General features: G+C 39.4%; 1 pseudogene; it reads left to right on the top strand.

The window, feature by feature from the left end:
• The first annotated feature begins 591 nt into the window (after nt 1-591).
• LOC114693399 lies at nt 592-15,565 on the top strand (annotated as a pseudogene).
• Nucleotides 15,566-18,084: the final 2,519 nt, after the last annotated feature.

Raw genomic sequence — 18,084 nt, 5'->3', positions numbered from 1 at the left:
GCAAGCCCATCTAAGCAAAAGAGTGAACTTCTGATTCAATGGAGACCCTATCTCAAAAAATAAAATGGAGAGTGATAAAGATTCCCAAAGTCGACCTCTGGCTGCCACACATGCATACATGGTCAAGTACATTTGTAAAAACCGTGTATACACACATATAACACAATAATACATGATCCAGTACATTGTAAATACACACACACACACACACACAACACACACACATATATATATATATGCATATAGCACAGAGGGGAAAATATACTATTTCAGAATATGGTATATATACAATGAATTTTATTTGGTCATAAGGAAAAATTAAATAATGTCAGTTATAATAAAGTGGATGGAACTAGAAATCATTATGTTAAGCAAAATAAGGCAGACAAAGAAACTCAATAAATATTATGTTTCCTTTCATATGTAGAACCTCAATTTCTGTGTGTGCGTGTGCATGTGTGTGTGTGTGTGTGTATGTGTGTGTATGTGTGGATTTATATTAGAATGGAGACTGTGAGAAGGAAGGAAAATATGTAGGCAGATGGTAATGAAACACCTGTGATTTAAAAGCAGAATGGGCTATTTGACGAGATGAACAGAACCAGCAAGAGGTGGGCAGGAGACAGAAAGGTGAGTAGAGAGTGTGAGGGAAAACAAGAACTGACCACCCCCCCCACACCCATAATGAAGCCGTTGCTTTGTATACTAACTTTAAAATTAATGAAAATAGACAAAATATGTAGCATTTCAAGAAGTTTCTCTTACCTTTTTGACCTCTATGTAGTTTTATTTACTTTAAATATAGTTTCTCCAAATACGGTGACAGATGCCAGTAATCTTAATACTTGAGAGATGGAAGCAGGAGGATCAGGAGTTCAAGGCTAGCCTTGTCTACAGTGAGTTTGAGTCAAGTCTGAACTACATGAGACTCTACCCCAAATCAATTAATCAATTAAACAAAGAAAAAAAGATTTAGGCAAAACTTCAAGCATTTTACAAATGTGGATTGCTTTCCATGAGTTTGTTTTTAGTGTTCAGAATGATGTTCATTTTTCCATGTGAATGACATTAAGGGCACCATTAATACCTTGTCCAACATTGGGAAACAGAATACATTTTAACCCCAAATAAATCCTGAGTTAACATAAGCCTGTGTCTACCTGGAGGTGGAATGTGATACAGAGCTGAGACAGTGTCAGGTGAAAGTGCTTAGATATTTTGGGAGAAATCAGGAGCTTTTGGTTTGAACTTGATGCACAGCATCTTTAATTCTCAGCTTATTTAGAACATGACTGGTTTTCAGTCTAAGTTTAAAGCTTTGGAAGGCAGCTATGCTGCCTTTGAATAAAAACAGGCATTGAAGGAAAAAGCCTTAGGAGTTTCTCTAGTTCTTCCAACCTGATAAAGAGCTGGCTTGGAAGAAAGGAACAGAGCGATTTTCCTTAACTACTCAGAGGCCATTAAGTCAGGATGTGTTCCCCAGGTCTGTCTTAAAGTTGTAACACTCTTCAAGCACTGAATGACTCGTAAAGTATGCGGCAATATTAGATTTGTGCTCTCCTGGTCTGCCTTTACCCAAATGGCCTGATTGCTTTTTAAACTGCCTTTCATGACTACTGCACGACTAAGCAGACATTTTGTTCTTTGTAGAATCTTAAGGAGACAGACTTTATCTACTTATGCAGGGCAGGATCTGGGGAGCCCAAACAATTAAGGAATATAATTATGCCTTGGTAACCATGGGATTGCTCCAGGATCTATCCCATACCAATATCCACACATACAGATGTTCTCTATTTGGAATGATATTTGCATTTAGGACATGCTTATACTCCAATATACCTTAAAACAATCTTTATATTACTTATAATGCCCAACACCAATTAAATATTATATAAATAGCTGTTACAGTGTGATGTTTAAGGAAGATGATGAGAAACAAGTCTATATATGTTTTTTTAAGACTTGAAGATTGCCAAATATCTTCAATTTGTGGTAGTCGAATCCATGCAGAACTGGCATACATGGAGGGCTCAGTGTAATGAAGATAATAGACGTTGTTTCTGAAATATTTAGGAATTTGGTAGAGAACATTTTCTGTTGACTGGACTAATTATCTGAATGATTCCCATTAATCTTTTGTGCTCCTTGTTGAGCACAGATACAGCTAAAATATCCACCCATGGCTTGCTACTGTCTCTGTACAGTACAGAACAACATCTATTGCTTTTATGATGACATGTACTTTCTGCTGGGCACACAGGGTAAGGATGCTGGGATTTCCCCCACCAATCTTAGACTCCACTTAAGAATATTTATTGAATTATTCCTCAAACTAAATCTCACTATAATGAAAATGTGGCAGAATTAAATTAACAGTTCATGCTTACCTAACTTAAGCAAAAAGTAAAAGCAGAGTTTCATTGGAGAAAAAAAACAGCACAAAGTATGAAAATGCATACTCCTTATTGAGTACCATCACATGTAGACTTTTTTTTTTACATGGATAATTGCAAACCATTCCTCACAGCAACTGTCAGAGAGGTCTTACTTCTGCTGCTTTCTAGTGAGCTAGCAGTGATGCTTAGGCTAAGGTTGGATCCACGCACTGGTTTGTTTTGACACTTTGGTCTCCACCAGGCTGTAGCCCAAAGAGCATTTTGAACAGGAGAGGTAATGAGGTTGGACTGAGCATGTACATTGTAGAAATGACCTCATCTGCCTCTTTCTGGAGAGTTCTTTTTTTTTTTTTTTTTTCCTGTATTGCTGGTCACTTTATTCTAACAGGTCTCATGCAGAGACAGGCTAGCACTTCAACTCTGCAGTGGAAATGTGGGAAACCCCCATACTCATCCTTGCAAACAACACACATGGAATTTATTTGGTTCTGAGAAATAGCACTTGAGGTGTTTATGTGTAGGATAGCTAAGCAAAGGGGTGTTGGTTTTGTCATTCCTAGAATGAAAACAAAAAGGAATTCCTGTTGGTCCTCTAAGTATTCCTTTCACTATTAATAAAACAACATCATGTTGAATTATCATCAGGAGTGAGGTATGGATTTACATAGAGCATTTCCCACCAATAACCAGCTTGCTTTTGAGATCCTGAAAATAATTTTAAAAATCAAATTTAGTAAACATCTTACCAACTTATTTTTCCCCAGCCTTGTGTGTCTCAACTGGAAGTTAAAAGGGCTTTAGGAGGTTGCCTATATAAATATTCCAACCTTGTTTGCTTTTGAGCAGATATATGTACATTTTGGAAAAATCTTAACTGGTGTATAAAACCGTGACACGCCATGTTCTGAAACATGTGACCAGAATCTTGGCTTTAAAAATAATTGATTTTGGTAATATTAAAGAGAGCTGATTAGAGTATGACTTCTTGTCAGCTCATCCATCAGCTTGACTAATCCTAACTTTTCAATATTTATTGAGTGGATTAACATTATAGAGGAAGGAAATACTCAAGTGAATAACATGGGAGAAGTTGACAAGTCTTTGCTTCGGTGTGCTTGAGTGCTCAATGTTAACTGCTGTCCTTAGCCTAGATTGCTCTTGCGCCTACCTCAACTATTACTTTGAATTGGGTATCTTCTCTCCAAAATTGAAATATGGATCTAAGCAGCCTATTCTTACCACTCGCTTCTCCAGACCCAGTGTTTTAATTGTTTTCCACGAATTTGAAAGATGAGTATTATTTTTATGTCCCACATAAATAAAACCCACTCATTTTTCTAGCATATCACGCAGAGTTCTCATAAAACGAGGAGGATTTACCTGGAAGCCAAATACCTTACATAATAGACATAAGTGAAGCAAAATGCTGAAGGCATTTAAAGAAGGTGCTGGACAGTAAAGAGAGCAGGTATGTGGGTGTGACAGCCAATCTTGGTTGTCAATTTGATACACCAGGGAAGAGGGAACCTCAGTTGGGGAACTGCCTCCATTGCATTGACCTGTGGCATGTCGGTGGGACAGTCTTGGTTTCTAATTGATGTAGTAGGGTTAGCTCACTGTGGGTGATGCTACAGCTTAGCAAGTGGACCTGGGCTGTATAAGAAGAAGCATAACTGAGCAAGTCAGGGAAATGAGCTAGTATACATTGGTTCCTTCATGGTGTTTATTTCAGTTCCTGTCTTGGCTTCCTTTCCTCAGTGACAGGCTGCAACCCATAAGCTGAATAAACCATTTCCTCCACAAGTTCCTTGGGGTCAATGATCATACAATAGAGAGGCTAACTAGATCAGTGGGTTACTGGAAGATGCTGTCATGGTCAGATCACAAGTTTGACGTCAGAGACAGACAAAAAGAATGCTTTTTGTCTGCTTCCTGTGCATTTCATAAATGCTTCTTTTTTAAGACAAATCCCACTAGATGATGATGATGAATGATGGTGATGATGATGATGATACTATGTGGTATGGCACCAAGTTTCTTTCCAAACTTAGTACCAATAGAACCTATGAGGTAAAGCCATCATTATTACACATCATTCAGTGAAGATTTGAGGCATAGAAAGCTCAGGAGCTATTACATTTGGAATTTGGGTTACTGAATCTGTAAAAGTGTAGCATCCTCTACACTTTAATTTTCCTATTACCACATCCAGTCAGAGCTCTGGATGATATTTGCTGATGGAGCCATGGTTTTGTTTCAAATCTTGATTTTTCCATTCTTATCATTATATTATTTTCTGCTTGTTTACCAAGTTACTTACTTTTGCTGATTTTCCAACCATCAGGGAGATATATTAACTTCGCATCACAGTACAGTGGAACAGCAGCATCTGATGAGTTCATGAGCTCTTTTCTCATGGGTAGCCATGTGATCTCATCTGATTTTGTGGTGAACAAATGATTCTGCACAATCACTTGTCATTATCTTGATGCCCTATTTTGCTAACAAGATTTAGATTTAGTTATGGCCAGCAGTCAAGAAACTTGCAAAGTCTTTAGAGTTGCACAGCTCTGGAGCAAAAATTAAAATGCTGTAAGAACAGCTTCCTTAGCATGCCAGGCCATTCCAGCCTGAGCTGATTGCTGCCAGTGGTCAGCTGCCTTGAGCATGGTTCTTAATCAAAACCAAAATATTGCACTTAGCCACCAGACCCGGAGGAGGAGTGCAGATACATTCTTCAATATTTAGGAGTAGATGAAGAAATAATGCTCAAAGATTCTAATGGGACTGTACAGTGATCCATCTATAAATATGGCTTGAACATGGGATATATTGTTTGATTTGAGAAGAACAGGATTACTTAGAGGACTTTCTTGCAGATGGGGCACGGTTGCATGTGCATATATTTGTATGCTGTTTGGTAAAAGCCTTAATGGATCCACACTATTTATGACAGTCAGTACTGAGCTATCAAAGGCTGTGATTAATTTAATAGCAAATTCACTTAGAAAAAGGGTGCACATCATATCTGCTTGGTGATTCTTTTAGTTTGAGAGTTACTGTGTAAAGATCATATGAACCAAGAGATTTGCCATTTACAGCCTTCTTCCCTTTTCAGGTGTGTTTACTGCATGTCGTATCCTGTGCCTTCAGCATTTGTGAAATGCAAGGTGCCTGCAAACTTCAGGATGGAGAGGTGTCGAGGACCTAGGCATGGTGAGGATACTGTAGCCTCCTGATACTTTTGTATGTATGATTTCTGACTCAGAAATGGTGTTGCGGAGATGGGATAGGCAGACAGCTGTTTAAGCAAAAGTGGAAAAATTGGCCTAAAGGGAAACTGCATCTCACATAGAAGCTGAAGAAAAAGGCAACTCCTAGTAAGAGGGATCTCAGGATTGGGCTCTGTATAGTGATGAGAAAATCATTTACTCTCTGTGAGCCCGGTTAAAACAAAAGTAAAACTCTTTCTTTTTCAGATCCTATAACATCTTCCAATTTTAAAAACAAAATGTCGTAAGGATTCGACAGAGGTTTACTGTGAGAACCGAACAAGATAGCATGCTGGGTGGAGTGTGCAAATCTGTTCTTATCCAAGCAGTGGGCATGGAGTTGTGCTAAGCCTTTCAGAGAGGAACTGTGTGATCCACATGTAAACTCTCACCTCAGGCCAATCAGACAAAGCAAGCAACCTCCAAACAAAAGAATTTGATTAACCTAGACCAAAAATTGTTTTTATAAAGGCCGGGAGTAATGCTTACCATTTAACAGGACATCCAGACCACTGGTTTTCTGATTTTGCTGTCATTGGCATTACCATAGAGATTTAAAACAATCTGTGTAGAGATTCTGATTTCATTACATGTGTCCAGTACTTCTTATGAAAGGAGCCATGGTGCTTCTCAGATTTGATTCCATCGGAAGCACTCTTGAGGCCCACCCTCGATGCTTTGATTCCTTACGTCTAAGGATGGGGATAAGAACTAACAGTTCATTCAATTTTATATGACTCTGGTGTCTGCCTATCATATGTCAGAGCTAGCACCCAGACCACGTATGGTGTAATGCTTATGGCATTTGCTGTGATGTAATCCCTGTCGTATTTCATGTTTTTCTGGTTAAAAGAAGAAGATAGACTCAAAAGTCTGTTCTTTGCTCAGCAAATAGGAAGATTTTTCTATAGCTAGGAAAAAATCAAAACTTTGTTGTTGTTTTTGGCCACAATATGTGGGCAAATGAACACAATACCATTTGATTAAATAGAACTGGTAACAGAAATAACCCATCTTATACAAAGGATGTTTGCTTGCAAGTATATTAGCTTGAAATTGTCCTCTCAGAATAGAAGGTATCATTTGATGGACACCTGGTAAGCAGTCGTGTGTTCAACAAAATGGATTTTTGAAAGAAACTTTTAGATTTGAAAAGGAACTTGGATTCCTTTTCTCTGCAGATGTCTCTGTGAGCAACAGAATGAATGATTCACCTTTCCAAATCCTTGGTGTCAAAATAACTAAAGCAACACAGCATAATTTTCAGAAATAGAATCCTATTAAACTTTCACAGCCCATGGAAAGATGCCATTGTGAAAATGTGCAGAATTGATCATCACATCTTTATTACTTGTAGAGGTTTAGAAGGGCACTCAAGGTTGATTTGGGTGTTAAAATGTATGAATTCTCTCTTCCAGAAGAGCATAAATCCTAAACGTTCATGAGCATCCCTTACGGCAGACTCTAGGTCTCAGTCACCCTCAGTTAGGAAAATGAGGAACCTGCCTTGTCCATTTCTTTCCATGGGTGGATGGCAGGGAATTCTGTGCATATATGCAGGGATAGCACCCAGACTGGGAAGAACTAGAATTGTTCTAGCTAATCAGCTTTTTTGCATCATAAGTATATTTTATGGTGAAAGATAGAAGGCTCTTTGCCTCTTTGCCAGGCATTCTTTTCTTCTTGCCATGCTGTGTCAATCACAGATTGCCTGGGAAAGGTGCTTTATATATCCTTTTATATATTCTACTTTATATATAAAGTAGAAATAAAGGGATATTTCAGTAGAAAATATTTATAGCTGTTAAACTTAGTTTTTTTTTTTTTTTTTTTTTTTGGTTTTTCGAACAGGGTTTCTCTGTGTAGCTTTGCGCCCTTCCTGGAGCTCACTTGGTAGCCAGGCTGGCCTCGAACTCACAGAGATCTGTCTGGCTCTGCTCCTGAGTGCTGGGATTAAAGGCGTGCGCCACCACCGCCCGGCAAACTTAGCTTTATACAACAAGATTAAAATCATCAATGTATGAACTTGTCTTGTATTGTAAATATCAAAGCAAACTGTTGTAGGTTTTTGTTTTCCATTTGGAGTTGGACAGGTGTTCATCTGTAGGCTTTTTTAACCAGAATCATATTACTGCAGATGCTGCTGCTTAACAAAAGGATATTATTAAACAAAATGGAGAAATGTTAATAGGACAGAAAGGGGGATCTTATACTACAAAGCAGGTACTGTAATACAATTACATAGGCTATAATATTCAAAAGGCATTTTAGGATGCCCTTAAATAGGACTGTAAAAGAACTATACAAAATATAAAACAAATATCAAAGTGACATCGTAGGTACAGTCAGATTTTATTTTTACATTGCCTTTATAATGAAATAGCATTAGGTGCCACAGTCATATTTTTAGATGGGGTCTTCAGGTGCTTGTTGAAATCTTCACACTGTGAGAGACATTGATAGGATGGTAGTACACACCAGTCTGACTCTTTCTGGGAGGTTCTTGTCTTCATCTTTGAGAACAGCATTCTCTTGGCTAGTGGTAGTACTAAATACAGATGAAAACAGGGTTTTGTACTTCGTTGCTTAGGGAGTAAGAGTAAGAAAACTGCCCATGTTAAGTACATATGTAGTTCTCTTTGAAACATTTTGATTCACATTTGGCTGGGGATGCAGAGGCCCCCCTATATTATAAAAGTAATTATTCTCTCTTCTCTCCAAGCAGGGAGTTCATTTTCTCCACTTTTTTTGGGGGGGTGGGGTGGGGTGGGGTCATGTGTGAGAAGAGCCAGGAAAGAAATCTTCAACATTCTTCGGATACATGGGATTTGCTTGTTCTCCTAAAACAATGTTCAATGCTGCTACAGAATTTGCCTTTCTAACTTAGAAGAAAAGTCCCATTCCGGAGGTTTTGGGTCATTTCTCACTTTGAGAGAATGTTAGCTCTATTTCTAATTCTCCTAGTGTGTCTTTTCATCAAGGCCTTTCTTTCTCTGACAGCTGAGCTACTTTCCTTTCAGGTGTGTGTTTACAGAGACACTGTTTCTTCACCTGCCCCTTTCTTTGTCCATACTCCAAACATCCGATACCATATTTCTTCTCTCAGCGCTTCCAAAGATTGTTTCCTTCTGCTCAGAATGTTCTTTTTCAATTTAATTAACATTTTTCATTTATTTTACCTACTGATCACAGTTTACTCTCCCTCCTTTCTTTCTGTGTCCCCCATGTCCCCCTTCCCCATCTATCCTCTCCCCATCCACTCCTCTGCCTCCGTTCAGAAAGGGCCAGGCCTCTCAAGGGCTCAAACAAAGCATGGCACCTCAAGTCGAGGCAGGATTGAGCTCCTCCCCTTGCTTCAAGGTTGGGCAAGGTAATCTAGCATGGGAAACAGGTTTCCCAAAGTCAGCAAGGGACTGGGACAGGTCCTGGTCTCACTGCTAGGAGCCTTAAAACAGACCAAGCTACACAACTGTCACACACACACACACACACACACACACACACACACACACACACATGCACAGAGGGCTTAGGTCAGTCCCATGCAGGCTTCTTAACTGTTGGCCCAGACTCCATGAGCTCCCCAGGTCCTCTGTCATGACCTTGACCGGCCCCGGCTCTTACAATCCTGCTTCTCTTTCTTCGGGAACTTCCAGAGCTTGGCTCAGTGCTTGGCTGTGGATTCTGCATCTGCTTCCATCAGTAACTGGGCAAAGCTCTCTGATGACAATTAGGGTAGCCACCAATCTGATACTGGAGATGGCCAGTTCAGGCACCCTCTCTACTATTGCTAGGAGTCTTAGCTGGGGTCATCCTTGTGGATTCCTGGGAGTTTCCCTGGCACTTGGTTTCTCCCTAAGCCTGAAATGGCCCCCTCTATCAAGATATATCTTTCATTGCTCTCCCCCCTCAGTCCACCCCCAATGCCTCCTGTGCCCAGTGCACATGCCAGTAGGATCTGCTGAAGGAGGCAGAGGCAGGAGGATCACAAATTCAAGGTCAGCCTGGGCTGCCCAGAATGTTCTTCTTCTTCTCTCTCTGTTCTTTTTCTTTGCCATTCCTTTGCTGTTAAGGAAATTTTAGTTTATTTTAAAGATACTAAAAAACGTAAACATTTTTTGAAGCTTAAGAACTTTCTCTGGGTTTCCATAAAGTTAATGTATGGATTTCATCATATATTGCTGACTATTCATTCACATATTATTTTCCATAATAAACTCAGATTTCTCTGTCTCTGTCTTTCTGTCTCTCTCCCCCGCCTAAAATGCACTCTATTGTTTATGGGATAGATAAAGGGTACCTAAGTGAACATGTAACAAACTGGAATGTTTCCTGAGTGTGTGTGCGCCTCTGTGTGTTCATGTGCTTGTGCGTGTTAGTGTGTGTGTGTGTGTGTGTGTGCACACGTGTGTGCTCATATGGTGCTAGGGACTGAAGCCAGGATTCTTCGCATGCTAGGGCAAGTATTGTACCATGGAGCCATAGCCGCAGACCTTTCCTAAGGTCTTCAGCATTGGAATAGACATTAAAAAATAACTGCAAAGACAAAACTCGGTAGTTTGCGGAGTCCCCAGCCTCACATCACAGACACTTCTAATCCTTACTTATACATGTCTGTGTGTGCTAAAACAGAACCCGTGAGAATGAAGAGGTTAACTGGAATCATATGTCCTTATCGTTCAGTATGATTGTGATCCCATGAACATGTATTTTTAAAGCACTGAAATAAAAGCACCTTCTCTGCCAGCATTTTCAGGGTAAATATCAGTGGCTCTCAACCATGGTGCTTGTTCTCTGGCTGTAAGAAAATGTCTGCACTAAATGGAAGAGCCTTTTGGTCATCCATGCAGTTGACTGCTCCGTAGGGGATTGTGTACTTCCCCTCTATTCTTCTTCGAACAACAGAATCAAACGTTTTCTTTGTTTTCTGAAATTCTTGTGCAATTACAACCAGATGGGAAATAGAGGAAACAGCCACCTGAAATCATTTCCGACAGTGTCTTTAGAAGGATAGAACACAAAGAATGGCTGTGTGGAGTCTCAGTGAGACAAGATGCTTAACTTAGTGTAGAGGGCATTTTTCTTTCCAATGCCGGGGCCAGAACTCAGGGGCTTATAGAAGGGAGGCAAGGTCTCTACTATAGACATAGGTCCTCAGTCCCTAGAGTAGGGGACATTTTAATAGTAGAACAATGTGAAATATCAGATCACTAAAGACACCAACCACCTAAAGTTGATCATAAATGGGTAATTAGGGGAGAACTCTTTTTGTTTCTTTTCACTGTGTTTATTTTTTATTGGCATGCCTTCATTGTACATAGTTTCAACCTTACACTTCTGCTTTTAGGGCACTCTCGGGCATCTCAGACTTGCCTTGAATTTTCTATGTATGACTGTGTTCTTCACATCCTCCTGCTCTATCTCCCAAGTGCTGTGATTACTGGCATGTGACATCATCTCTTGTTTACATAATACAGGGTGTTGGGGATTGACTTCAGGGCCTTATACAAGGAAACATTCTACCAACTGTGCTACATGCCCAGCATTTCATTGTACATGTCTCTAATGAAGAGACTTTCATACAAATGTAATGTGTTCTGACCACATCCTCCTTCACAACCCCCTTCCCCGGTCTTTATCTCCCACCCTCTTTGTTACCCTAGACTGTATTGTTTCTAGTTTCAGGTCATATATATATCCATGATTTTATCTATTTGTATAAAATCAGGGTTCACAAATGAGAGAAGACGTGATATTTGATTTCCCAAGTCTGACTTAATTCATTCAATATAATACTCTCCGGTTGCTTCATTTCCTGCAAACAACAGAATTTTGCCTCGATTTGTGGCAGAATTTGATTTAGCTTCCATGTTGGTGTAGTTCTGATGACACTAATGCTCGTCTGTCAGTGATAAAAGTGATCTTCATTCCAAACTTCTCGATTAGATGAACCCCAGTGGGTGAATTGTAACATGCAAATAGGAACTATTCACAGAACACCAGTAAAAATCTGATTTATTTTATTCTTCACATAAAAGAAGTATGTAGGATTGGTGGATGACTCTGGCTTAAGGCACTTTTCTGCCAAGTTTTGATGCTTGGGTGTGATTCCCTGGGACCCACATGATGGAAGGAGAATTTTACAAATTGTCTTCTGCCCTTCACATTGGTGCCACAGCATGCATGTACACACACACACACACACACACACACACACACATATCCCAATAAATAAAAATGTATTGAAAGTGACAAAAACAAAAACACGAACTAGGTAAAAAAAAAACATATACCAAAACAAAATTAGGTTTTTCAAAGTAAAATCAACCAGAACCATACTTATGTATACGTGATTAAAATGGTAAAAGTTTTCTAAGATGGTTTTAAAATTTTTATTTTGTCATCACCATTTTTATTGTAGTGCTTGGGGTAATCAAACTCACAGTTTTGTGCTTGTCTGAGGTTTTAAGTTATAAAATTTTGATTATTGTGTATATTTGACTAGTGCTGACTCAACTTTATTCAAATGCCTTCAGGGTTTATGGACAAAAGAGCTAGCAGATTCATATTGTGGTTAACAAGTTATTCTAAGGACTTTGGGGGGGTAACAGTCTTTTCCAAATAAAACAGCAGTTGTGACTTAGACTTTGTCTAATAATGCTTTCCACTAATCACTCTAAGCCCAGGACACTTCTCACCATCACGATGGCTGTCTGCAGAATAAATTGAGGCAAGCCTGCTGTGTATATTCGTATCTTTTATCATATGTTGGCTGTGGAAGAATGTGTTGCTTGATAACAATCCACTACTTACATTTCAGTCTTTGAGTAAGCATAGTAAAATTCAACAATGGCCACGCGTCTCCAGAACTTCCTCACGTTAGCTGTAGAAAATCGACAGCAGTAGTTTCTGGCGGCTACTTGCTCTCCTGTCAGTAACAGGCACTGCCTTGATGAGCTTGCAAGGCCTTAAATAGCCAGCATTTGTTGAGCAGTAAGACACCATTTGGTGTCATTTAAATGAATTTCCATTTGTTGATCTGATTTTTAAAACATTTTAAACATTCTTCAGTTCAGTGTGGTTTCTGCCTTTTATTAAGCCATCCCTTGTTCTTTTATGGTGTGGTTATATTTACTAAATAGTTTTGGGCTTGTAATTTAACCATTGTTGAAATAAAAAGAGAATAACATTCTGCTGTAGGGATAGTGAAACTAAAAAAAAAAAAACCCACCGGGCCTTAAACAAAGTCTATTTTTCAGTCTCCAACACCGTACTTCTATATGAATGTCAAATCATTCATCCTGAGTGTGTCATTTCTGCCTGAGTCTGATTTATACATCTCTGGAAGTTGGGCACAGTCCCACTGCCATTGTGAATAATGCAAGTTTTAAGATTTTAGCCAATAGCATCAAGCTGTTTGGTTATATAAGCAAGGATAAAAAGGGGCTTTGAAATAATAAGCTTTTTTATTATCATTAAATATGTATGCTGTAACATAAAATATCTCAAGGTTTTACAATGTGCATACACAAGGCCCTGAAGATGTCTCTTTATATAGTACAAAATCTCATAAAGTGTTCATCTGACCAAAGAATATCCATCTTCCCTTTGTGGTTGGGGAGAGAAGTAAGTGTAAAGCCGTGTATAATGCAGGCACTTCTTTCCTCAGGGTGCTGTTCTCTGGAATAGTTCACCTTAATGGCCTCCCTCATTTATGTAGTCACTGTACTTTTTTTGATGGATCATGATGGCACTGAGAGATGTTCTGAGAAGATGAGGACGTGGCAGAGTAGTTTAATATATGCAGAGACTTCTGCATCACAGAACTAGTACTGGATTCAGTCTAGGTCTACATGTTCAGACCAACCTACAGTTTTCTAGTTTTGAGACAAGCTTCTAATTATTTAGCCCAAGCTAGCCATGAACTTGAAATCCTCTTGCTTCTTTCCTGAGTGCTGGGGTTAGAGATATGTAGCACTATGCCTAGCCATTGTTGTTTTGATTGACTTGACCAATAAACTGGAAATTCATCCTAATTTTCATCCTAACATACTGAAAAACAATGAACAAACCATCAGTCTTTCCTGTATTAAAAAGTTAACTCTAAGGGCTGGAGCTCAGTGGTTAAGAACACTGGCTGCTCTTGCAGAGGACTTGGGTTTGGTTCCCAGAATCCACACGGTGGCTCACAACCAGCTGTAACTCCAGTTCCAGGGGATCTGACACTCTTCTGGTCCCATGGGTACCAGATATATTCAGGCACTTGTACACATTCATAAAATAAATCTTTACATCTAAAACAGGTTAACTTTAAAGACTGTGTGTGTGTGTGGTGTGTGTGTGTGTATTTAGAGAGAGCCTTGGTTGGCCAGGGATATCACACAGTGTTCTCAATTCCCTACAGTGATCTAGTGAAAGAATGTTTTATAGACAATGGTTCAGGAGAGACTTGATTCAACAGCTGCTTAGTAATGTTGTGCTGGATTGAGGTGGACCCTCATTGGGGAAAGTGCTTACCTAGCTTATTCAAGGCTCCATGTTAGGTTCCTAGCATCACAAATCTACTTTAAGTATAAATTAAGAACTTTGTTAGTAGGGGCTGGTGAGATGACTCAGAGTTTAAGAACATGTACTGATCTTGCAGAGGACCCAAGTTCAATTCTTAACACCCACATCTAAGCTCATGACTGTAACTCAACTCCATTTAGATCTGGCACCTCTGATCTCTGAGAGCACCCCAACACACACACATACCCCAAAAAGCCAATCTTTACAGAGATTTTTTATTAATAGATGATGGAAATAGATGAGAAACAGAAGTTAATTACATGCTACTTGCTATAACTATTATAATTGAAAATAATGTGAACTAAGATGATGTCTGTATGATTTGATTTTGCTAAACTATGAGAAAAGAAAAGAAGTGAGAAACATTGTGATGTTCACCTATAATACTATGATTCCAGTACTTGGGAGGAGAGGAGGGAGGATTTTTAGTTCAAGGTCACCTTCTCTCAAAGCAAAATTCATTGCTTTTCCTAAATCTGAGCTAATTTTTCCTCTGATTCTGTGATGATTCTCATTAATAATAGTCTAAAGTTGAAAAAAATAAAAAACACTAGATCACATTGATGGGTTTCATAGTATTAGAAAGATATGCAAGTTGCCAAGGGAGAGGAGTAATTGGTAGTATTACCCAGTAGCAGAATCCACGAACCACATTAATTATTGGACTTTTAAGATATCACAGTGCTGGAATAGTGGCACTTTTATCATCTTGGATACAGCTGTATCATTGGATTTAAAACTTGCACAACAGGAAGTGGAAAACCTCAAGGCGTGAGCAAGTCCTTCAGTGCTCTCCAAGTTCTTGGTTATGGAGTATTTGGCTCATCCTGGTACACTCAGCTTGGCTGCTGGAGTTGCTTGTGGCATGTGCCTGGGCTGAGGCCTCTCGCGTCACCTTGGGATGTTCCCCCAGGACTCAACAAGTGAGGCAAATAGAGATACAGAGACAGGAACCGAAGGAACAGGAGAGAGTGGGGAGTACAAAAATGATTCTTGTGGTTCGAACTGACCTAAAGATGGGAAAAGGGAAGGTCGCTGCCCAGTGTTCTCATGCTGCTGTTTCTGCCTGCAAGCAGACTCAAAGGAGAAACCCTCAAGTGCTCAAGGAGTGGGAAGACTGTGGCCAGCCCAAAGTGGTGGTCAAAGCCCAGATGAAGACACCCTCATTGGATTACTGACCCATGCAAAGATGTTGGGACTGACTGTAAGTTTAATCAAAGATGCTGGACATACTCAGATTGAACCAGGCTCTCGAACTGTCCTGGAATTGGGCCAGGCCCAGTAGAACTAATTGATGAAATTACGGGCCACCTAAAACTTTACTAGATGAGCTTTTGTGCGATGTGATTCTGTCTGAAAACGGAAGCTTGTCAGTAACAATAAAAGCTTAATTTTTGCCCCACTTTTTAAAAAAAAAAAACTTGCACAACAGTAGGAATTCATCTCTGGTACCATAAACCTAGACAACTACCCGTGGCTGGAGAGGTCATAGACCGAGAAAGGATCCTGCTACTACCTCTTCCAAACACAGTAAATTTCTAACTTATCCTTGTACTCAGATAAGTGTTGCTCTCACTACTCGTCAAAGAAACTTCTTTTTGCAATAGATGGAGATGATTACAGAGATCCACAACTGGTTAAAATACAGAGACTTAAGGACGGTGGGGTGCCGAACCGTAATGGATACATCCATTGAAAGCCCTAAGGCTCAGGGAAATATCACAGACGGTGGGGGTCACCTCTTCCTGCATCTACATACAAATAAAGCTACATATGTCCATAGACATACATGGATTTAGTAGGTTATGTGTACATATGTCCATAGGCATACATAATACACATGCAAGTACACATGTAACAATAATAAAGAAGAGATCACGAATTTAGGAGGGAACATGGGAGAAGTTGGGGGTGGGTGGGAGTGTAGATGTAGATGCTATGCTCATGTGGAGGCCCTCAAAAAATTATTAAAGGACAACAACAATAAAAAAAAACATTTAAGACAAAAATACCTAATGATTCTTAAGAAATAATGGCTGACCACCAATTTGACTGATTAATTGCATCCTTCCCTTTCTTTTGTCCTCAGCAACCAGTTGGCTAAATTTGAACAACTGTTTTACTATAAAAACTATTCAGTAAGAGAGTAATGTTGGGGAACAAATAAGTCACTGCAGTTCTTTTAATACTTTAAAATCCCCTAGTACCTTTATAAGCAGTATGTTGCATTTTGTCTGTGCTTAATGCACATAAAACAGTTTGCACATACACTCCCCATGCATTAGGTTAGGATTTTGTTGATATCATATATAGTATACATTATTTTTCTCTTTCCTCCCCATCTTTCCTCATTTCTCCTCCTTTCTTCTTCCTTCATCTCTCTTTCCTTTTTCTTTCCTTCTTTCTTTCTTCTTCTTCATCTTCCTGAGTATTGCGCTTCTCAGCTCCTCTTCTTGCTTCCATGGTTCTTTCTTTCTTCTTGTGCTTTGCTTTGTTTTGTCTTTCTTCTTTGCTTTTTCTTTCTTGATGTCACTGTCTTTCTTTTGTCTTTCTTTCTTCCTTTTCTTTCTTTCTTTCTTCTAGTCCTTCCCTTCCTTCCTTCTTCCTTCTCTCTCCTCCCTCTTCTTCTTCTTTTCAGTTTTTTGAAATGGGATTATTCTGTGTGGTCCCTGGAATTCTCTTTTAGACCAGGCTGGCCTCCTGAGTACTGAGATTAATGGCGTGCCCCATGCAGCATTTTCCACTCTTTTCTTAAAGAGTAAAAAATGGAATTCATGCTGTGTTTTTCAGGAAATATGGTATCAGTTTCTCTCTAGTCTCATACCATTTCTACCTTTGTGTAAAGCAACTGCTCAGTTTTGGGGCAGGGCACCATCTGGTGGGCTAGAAGACATAGTAGAAGGCTGTGACTAGCTTTGGCATCCATACTCAGCAAAAATGGGGCTTCCCATCTCCTTGGGACCTTAAATCCCTTGGTCTTTGATAAGTCACTGTTTTGTTCCATTCTCTTCTTTGTCAGGCAGTTTGTTTTAACCACCTCACCACCATGGTACCAATCCTTCTTTCCGATTCTGTGGTATGGTTCAGGACACAAAAGATGCTCATGGATCCTAGGGCTTCCCCTGTCTCTGCTATTTCCATCTGTTCCTCTCTTGGAAATTCTTTCCTCCTTAAGTACCTATGAGTTAGTTGTAAGGTAATTAGTGCTGCGGTTGCGTGGCATGGATCCACTAACAGTTCCTTCTTTTATCCGAATTCCTCCATGGACCATAATTTTTAGTGAACCTTTTTGCATGTGGAAATCAGACGAAAGAAGAAGCCGCTAACTCGAGATGAGGAGTTTAAAGCAGAGAGCCTGGACACAGAAAGGTTTGAAGAAGTGCTAGTTAATTCTTAGGAAATATACATGTGATTAAATGGTAGAATTTATTTTCATGTCTTTATTTCTTTTTATTTTATTTTATTTTTTGTTTAGACAGACAAAGAACAGGAAAGTACTTTCTGATTCACTGTTAGTTCTTCTCTCACTATTGGTGGTGATCAGGAGGCCAGACAGAATCTCCCTTGGGAGAGGACAGGTGGAGAAGTGGACAATGTGACTGTATCCTGTAAATGTACAATAGACCACATCAGTCTGAGGGCCGTGGATGCAGCTGTTGTGATGAACAGCAACAGTAGTTAGGAAAAGTATGTCTGGGAAGTCTTGTTCTTAACGTTTTTTAAAAAGATGTGAGGGCTACATGCAAATAGGGTATATTTCACTCATATTTTACAATTCAATGGCTTATTCTTTAAAAGAACAAATACCATCTGGGCTAAGTATAAGAAAATGAATTCGTTTCCAT

This window comes from Peromyscus leucopus, unplaced genomic scaffold, assembly GCF_004664715.2.
Source record: "Peromyscus leucopus breed LL Stock unplaced genomic scaffold, UCI_PerLeu_2.1 scaffold_228, whole genome shotgun sequence".
Classification (NCBI taxonomy): domain Eukaryota; kingdom Metazoa; phylum Chordata; class Mammalia; order Rodentia; family Cricetidae; genus Peromyscus; species Peromyscus leucopus.
The sequence above is the reverse complement of the archived record's forward strand: the minus strand, read 5'-3'. Positions and strand labels throughout refer to the sequence as shown.